This window comes from Belonocnema kinseyi, chromosome 4 (genome assembly GCF_010883055.1).
Source record: "Belonocnema kinseyi isolate 2016_QV_RU_SX_M_011 chromosome 4, B_treatae_v1, whole genome shotgun sequence".
Taxonomy (NCBI): domain Eukaryota; kingdom Metazoa; phylum Arthropoda; class Insecta; order Hymenoptera; family Cynipidae; genus Belonocnema; species Belonocnema kinseyi.
Genome location: NC_046660.1, coordinates 24,843,358 through 24,861,558, shown reverse-complemented (window position 1 = coordinate 24,861,558; position 18,201 = coordinate 24,843,358).

Below are 18,201 nucleotides of genomic sequence, written 5' to 3'. Positions count from 1 at the left end.
TAGAGCTCCAAGGAGATTATGTTGAAAAATAAAAAAAAATTTACCCAAAAAAAATTGTTTTTATACTTCATTCTAAGGATTTATTGAACTACCCTCGTATATACAGATTACTTAACCAGAAAATGGCTTTTGTTCCAATAAAATTGTTTCTTAAATTTAAAATGAACAAAATCATTTTAATGTTATTTTTAGTTATATGGGGAAAAAATGTTAAACAAACAGTGTTTGATTTTTCTGATTTACGATTAAAAAGTGGTGCAGCTTCAATATCTATACATAAACATTGTTATAATTATGAATAATTCACAAAATCAAAGGTTAATAATTTTCAATTGTAAATCTTCCAAATTTAACAGATCTTAAATGAAAAACATTGGAATTACTAGATTCTTTATTGTATAACTTAAAAAATGCATAATTTTTAATTGTATATAATATAATTGTGAATGCTTTAAATATAGAATTAAAAATTATTTATTTATTAAGGTTTATATTTTAAACGTATGTAATTTTGAGGTGTGTTATCTGTGTGTGTGTGTGTGTCTGTTTGTCAAAAATGATTTTAACCATGTTTTATTTAACAACAAAGTTTTTTTTATTCGTATACCTGTACAAATTTGACTTTTGACTTGAGACGGTCGATCCCCTCCTTCCCCTTTCCAAATCAAGGAATTCAATGAATAACATTTTTTCAAATAATTAAAAAATATCTTGAGAAAATCACTTATGTCATTCGTTAGTTGTGTCATTAACACTGAGAAAAAATTTTCAAACAAAAAAATTGGTTTAATAATTAATTTACAAATATGTTAAGTTTGAAAGTTTTTACGTCTGCTGAAAAAATTTCCGAATAGGGGTTAGCCCCTTACGGTTCCCGACCATATATTTAAAGTTGGATTAGAACTAATACAGAATGGATGTGATTTAACAAACTTTCAAACTTTGCCGGGACAATTTATGAAATGAACAATTTTTTGTGAAATCTTAAAAGTTAACACGTATTTATAAGGAAAAAGACGTTTTTTAAATTTTAATTGAGAATTGTCAATATTGGGTGAATTAAGTTGAAACATGAGTTAATTATTACCTTAAATTACTTTAGAAGTGGAAAAATTGTTAAAAATTAAGGGGAAAAAAACCGCAACTTTCTGGCATTATATGAAGAAAATATTATTTAAAATAATACTTAATTGCATAAACCATGTTTTTCTGCTAGCATTAATTATAAGTTCACCCTAATAAAAAAGTTTCAAGTAAGTTTTAAAATTTTGAAAATCCTGACTTTACGGGCCCTCCAAACCACATTGTAAACAATATTTAAAAAGAATGTAAAGAAAATCAAAAGTAGATTTTTTTCAAAAATTGAGTTCTTAACAGTTGTTTTTAAAAAATAGAAAAGTTTGTTAAAATTTTGAATTCAACGTTTTTTTAAACTGTGTTTGAAAAAATATAGCTATTAAAAATAGCCATTTCCTAAAAACAATCATAAATTATTTAACATATTTGCAAATATTGCAAAAATCTTGTTGAAGGTGTCTGCTAGGCTCTAATGCAAAAAAAAATATCTGTAAAACCGGTGGGCATAAGATCTCTTCTATAATTGCGTCCTGGATGATTAGCTTCATCCAGGATGCAACTATAGGTCCGAAATCACTTATTATATTATTATTATATTATTATTTACTAGGTATCGTCAAGTAAAAGAATTGAAGGTATGTTTAAAAATGTTTGTTTTAATTAAATTGTGTATCAACACTGGATGTGATCTAGCTCGCTTTTTACAAATTTTCAGTTTTAAGGCAGTTGTCGTTATGGATATTATTTTTCAAAAGCAGAAAGGTTATTTCTGATAAACAAAATTTAAAACATAAAAAATATTATTCACTAAGATAAAACGTGTATCATTGAACAAACTTTAGATTCTTATCACTAAAATGATAATGCTTTATACAATCTTATTCTCATAATAGGAAATATTCTCTACATTCTATATTATCAATAAATATTATCTCATTTTCTAAGAAGTGATAAGGCAAAACAAATCCGTTAATAATATATGTTATTCAATAAATAATTCTCGTACCTTCCTACTTGGAAATATGATTATAATTATGGTGTGCATTTCGGACTTGGCAATATGCTGATTTCTATTTAGTCCTCCTTATTATCTGCTTAAGAAACCTATTGAAATGTTTGCATTTCCTAAAGTGTTATTGTACGAGGGGTGTTCAAAAAGTAAGTTTCCCTAGTCTGCCATTTTGCCCTAGCGCCATCTAGCGAGCTGGGACCGAACACAGTTTTAGTTTAGGATATACCGATAAGAGCGGAACCGGTCTTAGTTGCTATCATAACAGATCATCTTGGTTACCTTAAAGTTTGTGCAAGGTGGATCCCACGCCTGCTTTCAGATTCAGCAAAAAAAAAAAAAAAACACAAACCTTACTGGAAAAATTCAAATGGAAAATTTTTGATTATCCACCCTACTCTCCAGATTTCGTACCAAGTGACTTTTTTCTTTTTCCTAAGTTAAAGGAAAGTTTAGGTGGCCATCACTTCAATTCAAATGATGAAGTGAAAGACTTTATTAAATTATTCTTTAAAAAACAAGGCACGGATTTTTATAAACAAGGTTTGTCAAAGCTTGAGAACAGATATAAAAAATGAATTCAAGTCCGAGGGGACTATGTAGAAAAATAGTTTATAAGTCAAACAATAAATACATATGTTACTTTAACCTAAAAATTGTGTTTTTCTTTTTTCCCGGAGCAGAGAAATTTACTTTTGGAACAGCCCTCGTAATAACCTTATCTTAGTGAAAAGATATTGGTTTTAGGCGAAAATTGACTTTTAGATTTTTCGTCGAACCATGCAAGATGAGAACAAAAGATAAATAAGGAAAAATTGTTTAGCCAAAACAGCTCCACAAATATTCGATTTCTTAATTTAACACGTAGTTTTTTTATTACGCATATCTATTAAAACCTTGAGAATCATAATACAATATTGGCTTGATTATTCTTTGTAATTACTAGTGAATTGTAATATTTTTAGCAGAATTAAACTCAAATAATTTTAGATTTAAGTTTTACATTTTTTACTAATTGAACTAATCATGTGGACGAATATGCTTCACATGATATACTCTAAAGCTCAGTAGGATTTGACGTGAGGGGCCAACTGGAGTTTCCTTGACTTCATCTGGGGTCATTAAGGTAAACGTGCCACTTTTCATATTTACTTTATTCCGGAAATTGACACCCTTCTTATTACGTTTTGAATATATTCCAGCAAGAAATTTACTGCTCTCTAATATTGCAAAGACGTCACCATCGGAAGTTGATAATACAATTTGTTCTTGGTTTGGAATGGGCTTAAGGTCGTTATGTGTCTTGGCTATTAGAATTGGTATATCCGTAGGAAAAGTATACCTTCGAAGTTCAAATATCCGTTTCGGATTAATATAGGAAGAAAGACGAATAAATTGAAGTTGGTTAAGTCCATATGTGATTCTGTCAGAAGAAATGATTATGTTAGGTGAAACTATAAACCTGGTATTTCTTGAAGGAGACCTGGATCTGGCCCGAAGAGAAGTCTCGGCGGGAGCAGAATATTTGGCGGGGGAATGTCTGTCAGGCGAATTTCTGTTAGGAGAATGTCTGTCAGGAGTATGTTCACGATAAGAAATTCCAGGAATTGGAGCGCCATTTGGTAAACAATCAAACTGTGAAGTTAACCCTGCAAGAAGAAAGAATGGTTTAATTTTCTTTTAAAGTATGTTGATATAACATGAACTCTTTGCTAAATTATAGGTAAAAACAAAGAAATGTAATAATGTGCTAATTTTTCTATTTTCTATCGTAGCAAAATATTTTTAAATGATACACATACTTTAGGAAGAAATATTTTTTGAATCCAAGAAAAATATTTATTGACTCTCAGTCATGAAAATGGTTCTTGTTCCAGTAAGAATTTAAAAAGAAATGGTTTTCTTTATTCTAATTTTATTTTTGGTTTTCGCGTTGAGCGTTTTTAATTAATAATTGAATGCAATTCAGAACTAAGAAAAGAGGTGCTATTTAACAGTAAATTAAAAATATTTTTGAAGTTAAAGGATCCAAACGACTTTGCTACAACTTTTCACATGGTAGAGAGGAAAATAGATTATTAAAGGAAAATGTTTTACGTAATTTTCGAATCAAAGTGGAAATCGCGTAGCTACACAGAATCATTTATGATTTGTTAAAAGTTATGTGCCAATGCCAACACAATTGATATTTCACTTTTAATGCAGGTAATTCGAAATAAGGCGAACATCTTTCTGCTTCAAATTTACCTCGATTTATTTCCTAGCTTGAAAATTTAGAAGAGTTTCACACTAATAGGAAATAGTTGCCGAATTATATTTTCTGAATGTAAATATTCTGGAATCTTCGCAGGAAAAATTCAGAATTAATTTGTATTTATTTCGTACAAACTCAAATAAAGTCTGAATTTAGCTCAACAAATTTCTATTAGCGAAAAGCTTAAAATTTAATTTTTTAAAGTACATATTATAGAATTATATTCGCCAATGTAATTTAGGATGACTGTCGCGGCGAAGACGAGGATACAAACGATACTCATTTTTTCTAATTAGGGTATGAACTGATTAACACGTAGACGAAACTGTTGATTAAAGTTTGTAATAGCTGATAATGGTCTGCATATTAAATATTCTAATGTTGTTTGGAGGTTCATCTATAAGTAAAATTATCAAATTATTTATACACATGATTAAACCAAGTATGTGTTATTAGAATATCTCATACATTTGAGGCAACTAGTTTATCGTTTACTGTTCCGAAAAATAACTAAAGTCATTTAAAATTCTCCATAAAAAAATGAAACTGTGAATTTAATTTCATTTTTAGGTTGGCCATCCAAATTATATAATAACTGCAGTTAAACAAATTTATTAACACATAAAAATCAATAACATCAAGATAAATGATACAAGCAATCTGTAAATTTTGAAGCAGATTAGTAATGACCCTCAGAGGTCTTAAGATCCTTTGGCGTCGGTGTCATTAAGTTCGACTTGAAGACAAAAAATTGCAATACATGAAACGAAAAATGAAGTCTCACTGGCAGCCAGGAGCGAGGCCTGTAGAGACGTCTTGGCTACATATTGGTTATAGCTTGGATGAAGACTTAGCCAAGACGAATTATTTTTACTTGAGTTAGCTTTCTATTAGGAGGAATTCTATTGGTGTTTCTAAATAATACTAGCTTTGCAGTTATCAGTGGCGATTAGCCTAAAGTTGAGTTGATGTCGGTTACAAATTTAATATTTCAAAAGGGATTTACATTTACTGAATGTAAATTCTTTGATTTTTGATTATTGGGCCATAGATATTTGATGGAAACCGGAGCTGAATTCGAAAGCCTGGAAAAATTTTGCCTTCCATAACAGATCCAGGATATCATCTATCACTGGTACGGGGAAATGCATCTTGGTCAGAGTCCTCGTTGATCTTCCTGAAACCTATCATAATTCGCTATTTTTCTATGCCAAAAGCATCTGTTTTTTGTACTACGCAAGTGAATGGGTTATGAAGTAACCCGTTTAGCCAAAAACAGTTCTACAAATATTCGAGTTCTCGATTTAACACGTAGTTTTTCATTACGCATATATATTAAAACCTAGAAAATCATAGTAAAACATTGGCTATATTATTCCTAGAAATTAATAGTCGATTGTAACATTTTGAGCATAATTAGACTTAAACAACTTCGGATTCAAGTTTAATATTTTTTACTAATTGAATTAATCATGTGGACTAATATTCCACAAATGTTCCACTTTTCCTATTTATTTCAGTCTGTCGATTGGCACACTTCTTAGTACTTTTTGAATGTATTCCAGCAAGAAATCTACTGCTCTCTAATATTGCAAAGATTTCACCATCAAAAGTTGATAATACAATTTGTTCTTGGTTTGGAATCTTCGCAGAAAAAATTCAAAATAATTTCTTATTTATTTTGGACAAACTTAAATTAAGTCAATATTACGATAAACAAATTGCTATTCTTGAAAAGCTTGAAATTGAATCTTTTAAAGTACATATTATAGTAGTCTTTATATATTTACCAATATAATTAAGGATGAGTATCGAGGCGAAGACGAGGATACAAACGATACTCATTTGTTTTAATTAAGTTAAAAACTGATTAAGGCGTTGACGAAAGTGTTCGTTACAGCTACTTATAAAAATTGGTAATAATCTGTTTAATAAATATTCTGATGTTTTGTACAGGTTTATATATAAGTAAAATTATCAAGTTAATTATACACATAATTGCACAAAACTGTGTTATCATCCTTATCTCATATCTCAGAGAGGCAGCTAGCTTATTGTTGACAGCTCTTAGAAATGTATAGCCTTGTTTTATAAATCAGTCAAAGAAATGTGGTTATCTCAACCGAGGCTATTTTGTAAATAATTATGTGTTTTATTACGTGACTTTCTAGCGTGTCAAGCGAATTCTTATCGTAATGTATTCCGTAAGTCCTGAAACGAGGAGATTAAGCCTCTTAAAATAAACAGAACTTTTTCTGAAGAAAATTATGTTAAAAATTTAGGGCTTTAATATTTGCCAGGATCAAAACAAGAAAAGCTTTTGTCCTTGAATCTTATTTTCTATTATACTTCGATCCCTAGAAACTATGGACCCTACGGACAGATCCTGTGATTTTCAAAAATCAGGCAGCTAGCATAGTTTGGTCGAGAAAAATGGTGCAAATCTGGTAATATTTTGTGGCAGATATTTTTTTCTTTTATCTACTTCGTTTAGGGGTGCATAATAAGGGGTGCATAATAAGGGATTTCATACCAGGACATGGACATTGTTTGTGAAATTATCAAAAATATCACATTCCATTGGATTGGTTCTTTTCTGGGCAGCTAACAAGTTTAAAGTGTTCTTACATAAATTAGAGTAGATCAAATTGTGCGTAAAACTAAAAAAAACATTCGATCAACAATAGTCTAGGAGTTTTTTATGAGTAGCTCGTTTCGGGTTGGTCACAGAAGAAAGTTTCTAGCTAATAAATACAAGAGGATTTAGTTCTGCGTAATTTAAAAAGTAATGTCCCCACCCCCAATATTTCAAAGTCTACCCTTAATTAAACGGCGACTAAATCGCACCGCGGAACAAAGCGAAGACCATTTTCTTAACGTATAAGTTTTAAAGCAGAATAATAGTGCTCCATAAATTAAACAATTATCAAATTATCACGTCATTTACAATCAACCACTTTTAATTAATAAATAAATAATTGCTTGAATAAATAAATTGTCATCGCCTATTAAATGTGCATCATTTAGCATTTTTTAAAGAAATTTCTATTAAGGACACTTATTACAGATATAATATAAATATTAAATCATTTTTAATAGACAAAACTGCATTCTGTAAAACTTTGAAAGCTGACTGTACACACCTAGACCGAGAGTTGAAATTATACTTCGACTGTGATTGAAACCATTCATTGGAAGCATTAAAAATTTCACACAACTATTTCTAATAGTAGATTTGTTATTACGTTTTTATTGAACTTTTACTCGGGTAAAGCAGGTAATACATCATAGCCACAGAATAAGTCAAGTGACTGTTGAGATTAGAATGTTATGAGTTAATTTAAATAATTTAGTACGAAGCTTGAAACCCCCTGCGATGATTTTGCAGGTATACAATAACGAGCGGCCATGAGCGTTGGAGGTGACAACAGCCACCTCTGGATGCTTTCTTAGAGCTACCATCTGCCACTCCACGGGGTTTTAGTCGCTAGCTTCCTGATGGTTAAGAAAATTTCATACAATGCGACAGGTGTTAAAAAAAATAGCCTTCTGAGCTGTTGCTGATGTTCAGTGCATCTTTTGTGTACATTGCCTGTAGCCGAAATTGCAATCGACTGAATAGATGCATGATTCACACTCCTCCACATGGTCTTTACTGCATGCCTTAACTCGCTATACTTGGGGGTCTTGGTTGTATAGGTTGACTGCAAATTTCGGTTAAGTGGACAAGCAATGTCGATGATGTAGACTCTTCCACCTTTTTTTGTCTCGCATCACGATTTTAGGTCGATTCGCCCGGATGTAATGATCCGTTTGGATAGTAACATCCCAATATAAGATGTAATCTTCGCTTTCTAAAACGGGCATTGGAATGTATCTATAGAAGGACATCCATTGTTTTAAGAGGCCTAGGTTTAGGGCAAATTGTTGATGTATATTGCTCGCTACATCATTATGTCTGTGCGCATATGCTCTCTGAGCCATTACGCGACAGCCATCAATAATGTGATCGATGGATTTGTTGGTATCTCCACATAATTGGCATCAGTCAACCAAGTCTTGATGTAACACGTGTTTGCAATAATTCCTGGTGCTGACAACCTTGTCCTGTATCGCAATGGCAAATCCTTCCGTCTCTGGATACAGAACACCCTTTCTTAGCCAAATATTAGATGCCTCACTATCCACTTTATTTTGATCTAACATGTTGGGGTGCTCGCCATGGATGGCTTTCTGCCTCCATTGTATTTCTAATTCCTCCATGGTTTCTGCCCTGAATTCAAGGCCCCATCTGAGGACAAATTTAAGGAAGTGTAGTCAAGGTCCGCTTGACAGATGGTGCTGTAAGCCTCAACATTTCGTTTGATGTTAAAATAGTCTCGCCACTGTATATCTTGAGACTCGCACATTTTTTGACATCTATAACGCCCCTACCCTCTAAATGTCGTGGTAGAGCTACCCTTTCAATCGCTAAATTTCTGTGGCGCATTCGGTGCTTCATCATTTCTACGCGAACAATTTTGTTTAACTTTTCAAGAACGGTGTTAGACCATTGTATGAGCCCGAAAGAATACGTGAGTACAGGGATATGATTCGCCTGCAGCTATTGCTTCGAGGTCATTTTCGAACGCGTTCTCTAACTCTGCGGTCCCTATTTCCCCTCTGATTAAATGCACTGTTCTACATTTATCTAGGTCCAAACTCCATGTTGATATCATTGGAAAACTGCTTTGTGACATCGATCACTTGCTGCAGTTTCTGGGCTGAACTAGCGTACTGCTTCAGATTATTCATGGAAAGACGGTGGCTGTTTAGTGTTTTGCTCAATGGATTCATCGCTAAACAGAGCCATAGTACGCTGAAGGATTCTTCTTGAAATATACCCGTCGTAAAGCGTATTGATCTAGTTATCCTTGGTTTACCATGATCAAAATACTTGATTATTGTACCCCAGAGCCTGATCGCATGTCTTAGAAAGTCAATAATGCGATATTATTATTACACCATTAATCCATATCCCTTTCGGGGTAGGCGTGATTCACTCGGTGGGGAAAAGAGTAATGTGAGAAAGGGGTAGAAAATTTTTAGATTGATCTAGAATTCTCGTGCTCTTTATATAAATAACACCTTCGTTCCGCAACACTGCTCTGACCCAGGTTGCTAATCAATCTCTCTAGCAATCACCCCAAGTAAAGATGCTCACAAACTCGTGATGTAAGGTTCCCCACTTGGATCTAGTTGTGTCCAAGGTCTTTTGTTTTAGGCGTTATTAACTCTGCTGGTACTTTTTGCATTAACTATTTGCCGCCATAATTTTCTGTCCTGGCATACTTCACTAGCTTCTCTAACGTCCATGCATTTTTTCATGCAGGCTCTCGTGTTTCGGTGACTCCTGATGATTCTTTAACTAGGGTCTTATTCACACATTCTAACCATTCTTTCCACGGTCTGCCTCTGTACACGCTGCCATTTACTTAACCTTGACACACTTGTTTCGTTAGTCGTTCATTTGGAATTCTCGCTACCGTATAGTACAGTTGGTACAAATATAGAATTTTGTATTGCCATTTTAGCTTTATTTGATATATTTTTACTCCTGGTAAGGGACCTTGCTCTAACAATAACCTTCTTACCTTCGTTTATGCGTCTATCTAATTCCTCATCTATCTTAACGTCCCTAGTAAATAAGCTACCTAGGTATATGAACTTATCAACTTGTTCAATTCTCTCAAAATTTAATAAAATTTTGCATTGTGTTTTCTTATTCTTTGCTTCAAACACTATGGTTTTTGTTTATTTGTATTAATTTTAAGGCCCATGCTCTTAATGCTTGCATTCAGTTTATTCAACATTCTTTGTGAGTCTTCGATTAACTCTACCATAACAACCTTATCATCTGTAAGCGCTAACCCACGTCCTCAGACTGTTTCGTGATCCACACCTTCTTCGTCGAAAAGAGCCATTCATAAACACTCGTCCATAAATAATGTAAATAACCATGAAGACATAACGCATCTTTGTCTAACTCCTAGAATAATATTGAAACAGTCACTCAATTTCCCATTTACCCTTACACTCGCTTTGCCACCCGTATATATATAGTTTTTATAGCTTGTAGGACCCATCCATTGACTCCAAACTTTTTCAGGACTTTCCAAAGTTTACTTCTATCTACCTTGTCAAAAGCTTTTTCTAGGTCAACAAATGCACAGAAAACCGGGGTACCACATACTTCGATCGCATACCTAATAATGATATTCCGGAATGTTTTGTTTTCTCTGTGCTCTTTTTTCTCCATCCCCGACCTAAGTTAATTTTGGAGATAAGAACCCCATTCAGAACCCCTCATGAGCCTTGCATCTTTGACTAACTCTCTTAATCTTTCATCCACAACAACAAAGTCAATTATACTGTGACTATTTCCTTTAGACGAGGTGTACATTTAAATGATTTTATACCTGAATAAATAGACCTCTTTCTAAGCATAGACCAACTAATTTATCAAAATAAAAAAGTTTGAAAATTCTATTGACTACTGGTCATAATTTATTAGAGCTGATAGAGAGGTCCCTCAAATCATAAGTTTCAAGGTTTCGACTACACTTCGGTAGTCCTCTTGAAGGAAAAATGGTAGTATAACATAACCTATAAAATTACAATATAGTTGTTCGAGATTATTTGTACATATAAAATTACTCTGGTTTAAAGTTCGTTGAATAATTAAAAATTGTGAAAATTACATATATCAAATGTGTGAGAGTAAACATACCAATAGTTTATAAAATATTGGTTTAAATGTGGACAAGTCAATGTTGATTAAATGAGTTGTAGTTATGATGTTAAAAGTTAAAAGTTCGTAAAAATTTTATGGAATGGAAGCTTCTAATGTGTCCCCTAAGGGTTTACATTTTTCTTACACCTTCTCTATTCCTTTACACACCCTCCACACACTTACTTGGTGGTGGAAGGGGGACCTACAGTTTAAGGTGGGTTCCGAACCACCAAGAGCAACAGCCTTAAGTACTTCGAGAAAACCTTTTTCTCTAGAGGTACCGGCCCCACGACTCTCCGGAGATAAACAACTCCCTTGCTAGGCTAGGGTTCACCGCATGGGCCACCGAGACTCTTCCAGAGTGCGAGGCGGGAATCGAACCCGCGGTAGACACAATATTTAAAAAAATTAATATAAATAAAACCATGTTGAGCAAACGTACGACCAAACTCCCTTAACCATAGACTTTTCATTGAACGGTTTTCGATTTTCAAATTATTTCGTTATTTTTAAACATACACGTGGAAAATTAGTCCGTGTAAGCGACATGGACACAACGCGTTTGTTTCAACAATTAAAAAATATGTTAAATAAAAAATCTTACTGTTCATCTCCATGAACGGTATCATTTATTCGAAAAGTAATGCTTCTTAAGGACTGACAGGGGAAAAATTATTTCAACAAATAATAATTTTTACGGAAACTGAAAATTAGTTTTAAAATACTTCGGCCTGAATGTATCCAGAAGCTTGTCTCTTATTTCGAATCAGTGGTATTTCACTGCAAATCATTGATACACTTATATCTACGACAACAATTGAATCAGTTAAATCATTCGAGTATAGAGTGCTGTTTTCTATTTTTTGGGTCACTTTCAGGGCACAATACAAGGGGGTTGGCACTAGATAAAAAGTGTAGATAAATAGTAATTAATAAACAATAAATAGCAAATAATAAATAATAATAAATACGGGTATAAAATTCATATTGTCAAAGATTTCACAAAGAATTCAATAATTTCATAAATGTTACCAAATATTTCGCAAAGATTGATAAGGATATCAAAAAGATTTGACAAAGATTTCAGTGATTTCTTCAATATTTCAATGATTTCACAAAGTTTTTAATTAGTTTGGATAGGTTTAACAGATTTTATAAAGGCTTCAATGGTTTCCCAAAGATTTCACAAAGACTTCAATTATTTCATAAAAATTTCCGATATTTTTCAAATATTGTACAAAGATTTCAATAATCTCGCAACGATTTTAATGATTTCACAAATATTTCAGAAATATTAATATGGGAAATGATTTCAATCATTTCCCATAGATACCAAAGTTTTAAAATATATCGCAAAGGTTTTGCATATGTTTAAAATATTTTACAAAGAATTTAATAATTTCACAAATATCAAATATTTTTTAAACATTTTAAATAATTCGTAAAGATTTCAGAACGACTGCGCAAAGATAAGAATGATTTCCCAAAGATTTCACAAAGACTCTAATGATTATTCAAAGATTTCAGAAAGATTTTGATCATTTTCAAAAATATTCTCAAATATTTGAAAATCTTTCGCAAAGAATTAACAAATATTTTTTTTATAAATTTAAAAGATTTCGCAAATGCATGAATTAATTGCGTATAATTTAACAAAGATTAAAAAAAATTCACTAATAATTAAAAAATATTTTCAAAGGATTTTAATAATTTTTAAAGATGTCAAAGATTTCGTAAAGATTTTAAATATCTCGCAAAGATTTTGAAAAGATTAACAAGTTTTCAACGATTTTTCAAAGATTTCACAGAGATTACAATAATTTTTTAAAATAAGAACAAAAAAATGATTTCCCAATTATCTCGCAAAGATTTAAAAAATTTCGAAAATATACATGGTACTTTGAAAATATTTTCAAAGGATTTTAATTACTCCAAAATTTTGGTAAAAATTTTAATATTTCGCAAAAATGTGAATCATTTTTACAAATATGACCGAATATTTAAAAAAAATGCAATGGTTTCGGATAAATAAAAAAAATATTCAAAAATCTCAAATATTTCGTAAATATTTCATATAGTTTCAAATTTTTCGAGAAAGACTTTAATGATATTGATCAATTTAAAAAATATACCAAGTAATTCGAAAATATTTTCAAATGATTTCAATAATTTTCTGAAAATTTTTTTAAAAATTTTAAACATTTCGCAAAGATTTCAATCATTTTTACAAATATTACCAAATATTTCAAAAAAATATCTACGATTTCGGATAGGTTTAAAAGATTTCACAAAGGCAGAAATGACTTCCCAATGATCCCACAAAAATTGCAATAGTATACATTTGTTGAAAAAATATATTTCAAAGATTTCCAAATATTCCGGAAATACATCTGAAAGATTTCAATGATTTCCGAACGACTTAAAAAATGTTGTTAAGATTTAAACAATTTAACAAATATTATCATTTGTTTTAAAATATTTAAAATGTTTTATAAGGATTTAAAGGATTTTCTCAAAATTTCACAAAATTTTCAAATATTTTGCAAAGTTTTCGGATAGTTTAACAAGATTTTACAAACAATTAAATGATTTTTCAAAGATTTGTACAATTTCGAAAATATAAAAAATATTTGAGAAATATTCTAAATATTTTATACATATTGCAAGAATGATTTCGCAAAGATTCTCAACGATTTCACAAAGATTTCGGTGATTTCTCAAAGACATGCATTAAGAAGATTTCACAAAGACGTCAATTATTAAAAAAATATTTGAGGTAGATTTTTTCGAAAAATTCAAACTATCTGATGAATTTAATCTTTCGATTTCACAGGGGGGGAAAATCAATAATTTGCCCCTCCCTGGGATAACAGGGATAACAGGATAACATCCCTCAAAGGATAACAAATACGACTTTTAACATTTTTTAAATTTGTGAAACTGTTATAATTTTTGAGAAATTATTGAAGCCTGTAAAATCTTTTAAATATATCCGAAATCTTTGCGAAACCTTTAGATTATTTGTTATTTCTTTGGGGAATCATTGAAATCTTTGTGAAATCGTTGAGAAACTTCACAAAATCATTCTTGCTGTTTGAAAAGTCATCTAAGAATTTGTTAAATCTTTTGAATCTATCCGAAATCTTTACGAAATATTTGAGATCTTTGTGAAATCTTCGAAATCTTTATGAATTTATTGCAATCTGTATAAAATATTTTGAATATTTTTCTAATATTTTTTATATTTTTGAAATTGTAAAAATCTTTGCAAAATCGTTTAAGTCTTTGTGAAATCTTTTCAAACTATCCGAAAGCTTTGCGAAATATTTGAAAATTTTGTGAAATTTTGAGAAAATCAATGAAATCTTTATAAAATATTAAAAATATTTTAAAACTATTAACAAACTTTTTGATCGTCAAAGATTATTGTACGGTAAAGTTAAAGCTTTGAAGTATTTTAATACTAATTTTCAGTTTCTTAAACAATTTTGGCTATCTTAGACCATTTTTCCTCCGTCAATCCTAAAAATGTATTATTTTTCGAATCAATGATACCCTTTATGAAGGTTGGTAATATTTTTTATATACCATATTTTGAAAGTGTTAAAACAAATCTTACATGTTTAATTTTTTCCCTAATAAATAATTAAAATTGAGATTTTTCTCGCAAAAAGCAAAAAGCTCATTTGGAGTTTTAAGGATGATTTTTGGATCTTTACGTTTTGGCACGCACAGACTCCGAAAATCATAAAATTTTATCGGCGTCTGTCTGTTTGTATGTCTGTATGTCTGTCTATATGTTTGCTTACCTGAATGCTGTAGCCATGCTAACTCTTGAAGGATTTGTCCAATCGAGTCAGCCATTGATACACTTTTTAAAGTTTCCCAAATGAGGATTAGGTTCGTTAAGCAGATATTTTCAACGAAAATAAAAAAATTTCGAGCATTTTCAAAATTTGATTTTTTTTCAGGTTTTAGAAATTTGTTTCAAAATTTCTTATAGATGGGTAGAGCTTTTTCAAAATTTAAAAAAAAATGTTATGAATTTTAGAAATTTTTGCCAAATTTCTCATTAAGTTTCTTAATTAGAAAAAAGTTTAAAAAGTTGGATCATTAAAAAAATGCGATTCTTGTTTTTAACAGATCCGCTTTCAGAACCTTCTTTAAATACAAATCGAAAAAAATTTTAGTTACAATTTATAGCTGTAATTCCTCAGAACTTTAAATCACAGTTTTCGATTGAAGTTATAATATTTATATTTAAAAAAATTTAGTTAAAGTTTAAGTTTATAAATTAAATAATGCTGATACTTTTTCTTATGCAAGTTCAAAAAATACTGTCGGAGATTAACATTGATTTATAAAACATTTTTTTACATTGTTCATCATTTTTATGCTACGCCGAACTACACTACGCATATTTCTTTAAGCTTAAAAATATATTAATTTTGTGATCAGAATAGAGGGTATCATATATTTTTGTAAGCTATTGTATTTTGCCTTTTTGTTATTGTTTTTCATTTAAGACTCTCGAGTCTTGATCAAATGATAATCCAAAGCTGGTCTCTATCCCCACCTAACATCCGTGCGTGCATCCTCTCCCTCCAGCCGCATGTTCGTTTGTTTCGTTTTTACTCGGAGAATCAGTATGTGGCATTTTTACTCTGAAGAAATATTTTTCCGTTTTTACTCGGAAGGTTTGGTTGTTCCCTTTGTACTCCAAAAAATTTATGTTCCATTTTTACTCCCAAATTTTATATGTCCCGTTTTTACTTTAAGCCGCTTATATACTAAAACCTTGAGAATTATGACACATTATTATGCTTTATTATTCTTTGTAATTACTAGCCAATTGCAACATTTTAAGCATAATTAGACTCGCACCATATTATCGTTTAGTTTTGCATTTTTTACTAATTAAATTGTTGATTAGGATCATTATGCTTTACATGGTATACTCTAAAACTTAGTAAGATTTGACGCGAGGGGCCAACTGGAGTTTCCTTGACTTCATCTTGGGTCATTGGGGTAAATATGCCGGTATTCATATTTATTTTAATCCGACGACTGATGTGTCTTTTATTATGAACTGAATATATTCCAGCAAGAAATTTGCTGCTCTCTAATATTGCAAAGACTTCACCATCGGATGTTGATAATACAATTTGTTCTTGGGCTGGCATCGATTCAAAGCTTCTCGCTTTTGTGGATATTTGAATTGGTTTATCCGTAGGAAAGGTGTATCTTCGAAGTTCAAAGAGTCGATTTGGATTGATATAGGAAGTAAGTCTAATAAATTGAAGTTGGTTGGGTCCATATGTAATTCTGTCAGAAGAAATGATTTTGTTAGGTGCAACTATGCACCTGGTATGGTTTGAAGGACACCTGGATCTGGCACGAAGAGAAGTCTCGGCGGGAGCAAAAGATTTGGCGGCGGAATGCCTGTCAGGCGAATTAGTGTCAGGAGAATGTCTATCAGGTGAATGTCTGTCAGGAATATTTAAAGGATTACGTTGAGGAATTCCAGGAATTGAAGCGCCATTTGGTAAACATTCAAACTGTAAAGTTAAGCCTGCAAGAAGAAACAGTTGATACTAACTTTTCTATTTTCTATCGTAGAAAAATATTTTTAAATAATATAAATACTTTAGAAAGACTGATTCTTTGAATTTAAGAAGAATATTTATTGGCTTTTTGTCATGAAAATGGTTTTTGTTCCAATAAGAATTTTATAAAAGTTTTTCTTCATTCAAGTGTTACTTTCGGTTTTTGCGTTGTGCATTTTCAATTATTAATCTATGCAATTCAGAACTTAAAAGGCGTACTATTTAATAGTGAATTCAAATATTTTTAAAGTTAAAAGATTTAAACGACTTTGCTAAAACTTGTCACATATGAGAGAGGGAAATAGATTATAGAAAAAAAATGTTTTACCTAATTTATGGATGGCATATTAATGGTTATATACATGCAGATTTAATGGTTTATCTTTTGTGCATTTGGCCCCATTTTGAAACCAAAATTGATACCTCGGAATCGAGTGCGTTCCAATTATTTTTAATCAGGGAAAAATCAGTTTTCGAATCAACGCGGAATTGCGGACCAATACGGAATTATTTTGATTTGTTAAAAGTTCTGTACCAATGCCGACACAATTGATATTTCACTTTTGATGTAGGTCCTTCTAACTAAAGTGGACACTCTTCCGCTTCAAATTTAACTGGATCTATTTTCTAGTTAAAAATTCAGAAGAATTTCGCGCTAATAGGAAACAGTTACCGAATTCTATTTTGTATATCGCAAATATTCTGGAAACTTCCCAGAATCATTTTACAATCAATGCGTATATATTTCAGACAAACTCAAAAAAAGTTTGCATAAAAGGAAATTTAGGCAAAATCCAGAAAACGCTCAACAAATTGCTATTTGCAAAAAGCTTGAAATCTTATTTTTTAAACAATATATTACAGTATTATATTTACCAGTAAAATTTAGGAGGACTGTCCAGGTGAAGAGGAGGATATAAATTATGCACATCTCTTCTAATTAGCGTAAGAACTGATTAAGGCGTTGACGAAGCTCTGGATTATAGTTGGTTACAACTGCTGGTAGTCTATATAATAAATATTATCATGTTTTTTAGAGGTTCATGTATAAGTAAAATTATCAATTTAATTATACGCATAATCAAACTGAAATTGTGTTATCTGAATCGTTATCTCATGTATTAAAGGCAACTAGTTTATCGTCCTCTATGCTACACGTAGCCTACATTGGACATACCATGTATTGTGGAGGGGGTCCAGGGGATAGCCGTGTCAACAGATTTTAGTCTCTATCATTTAACTCTCCTATTTTTAATTCATAGTGGGGAATTTTCCGGCATACGTATTTACGTTATAACCCCACACTTGTATGATTTACAGTGGGACTGGCATAAATCTTAGTTTTTGTGCAAATAAAAAAACAAAATTCCTAGACGTTTTTGTTCCAAATCTGTATTCTATGGTGGAAATTGATCTTGCCTATCAAGTTTGTGTGTTTTATTACGTGACTTTCCAGCGTGTTTAGCGAATTCTTTAATATTTT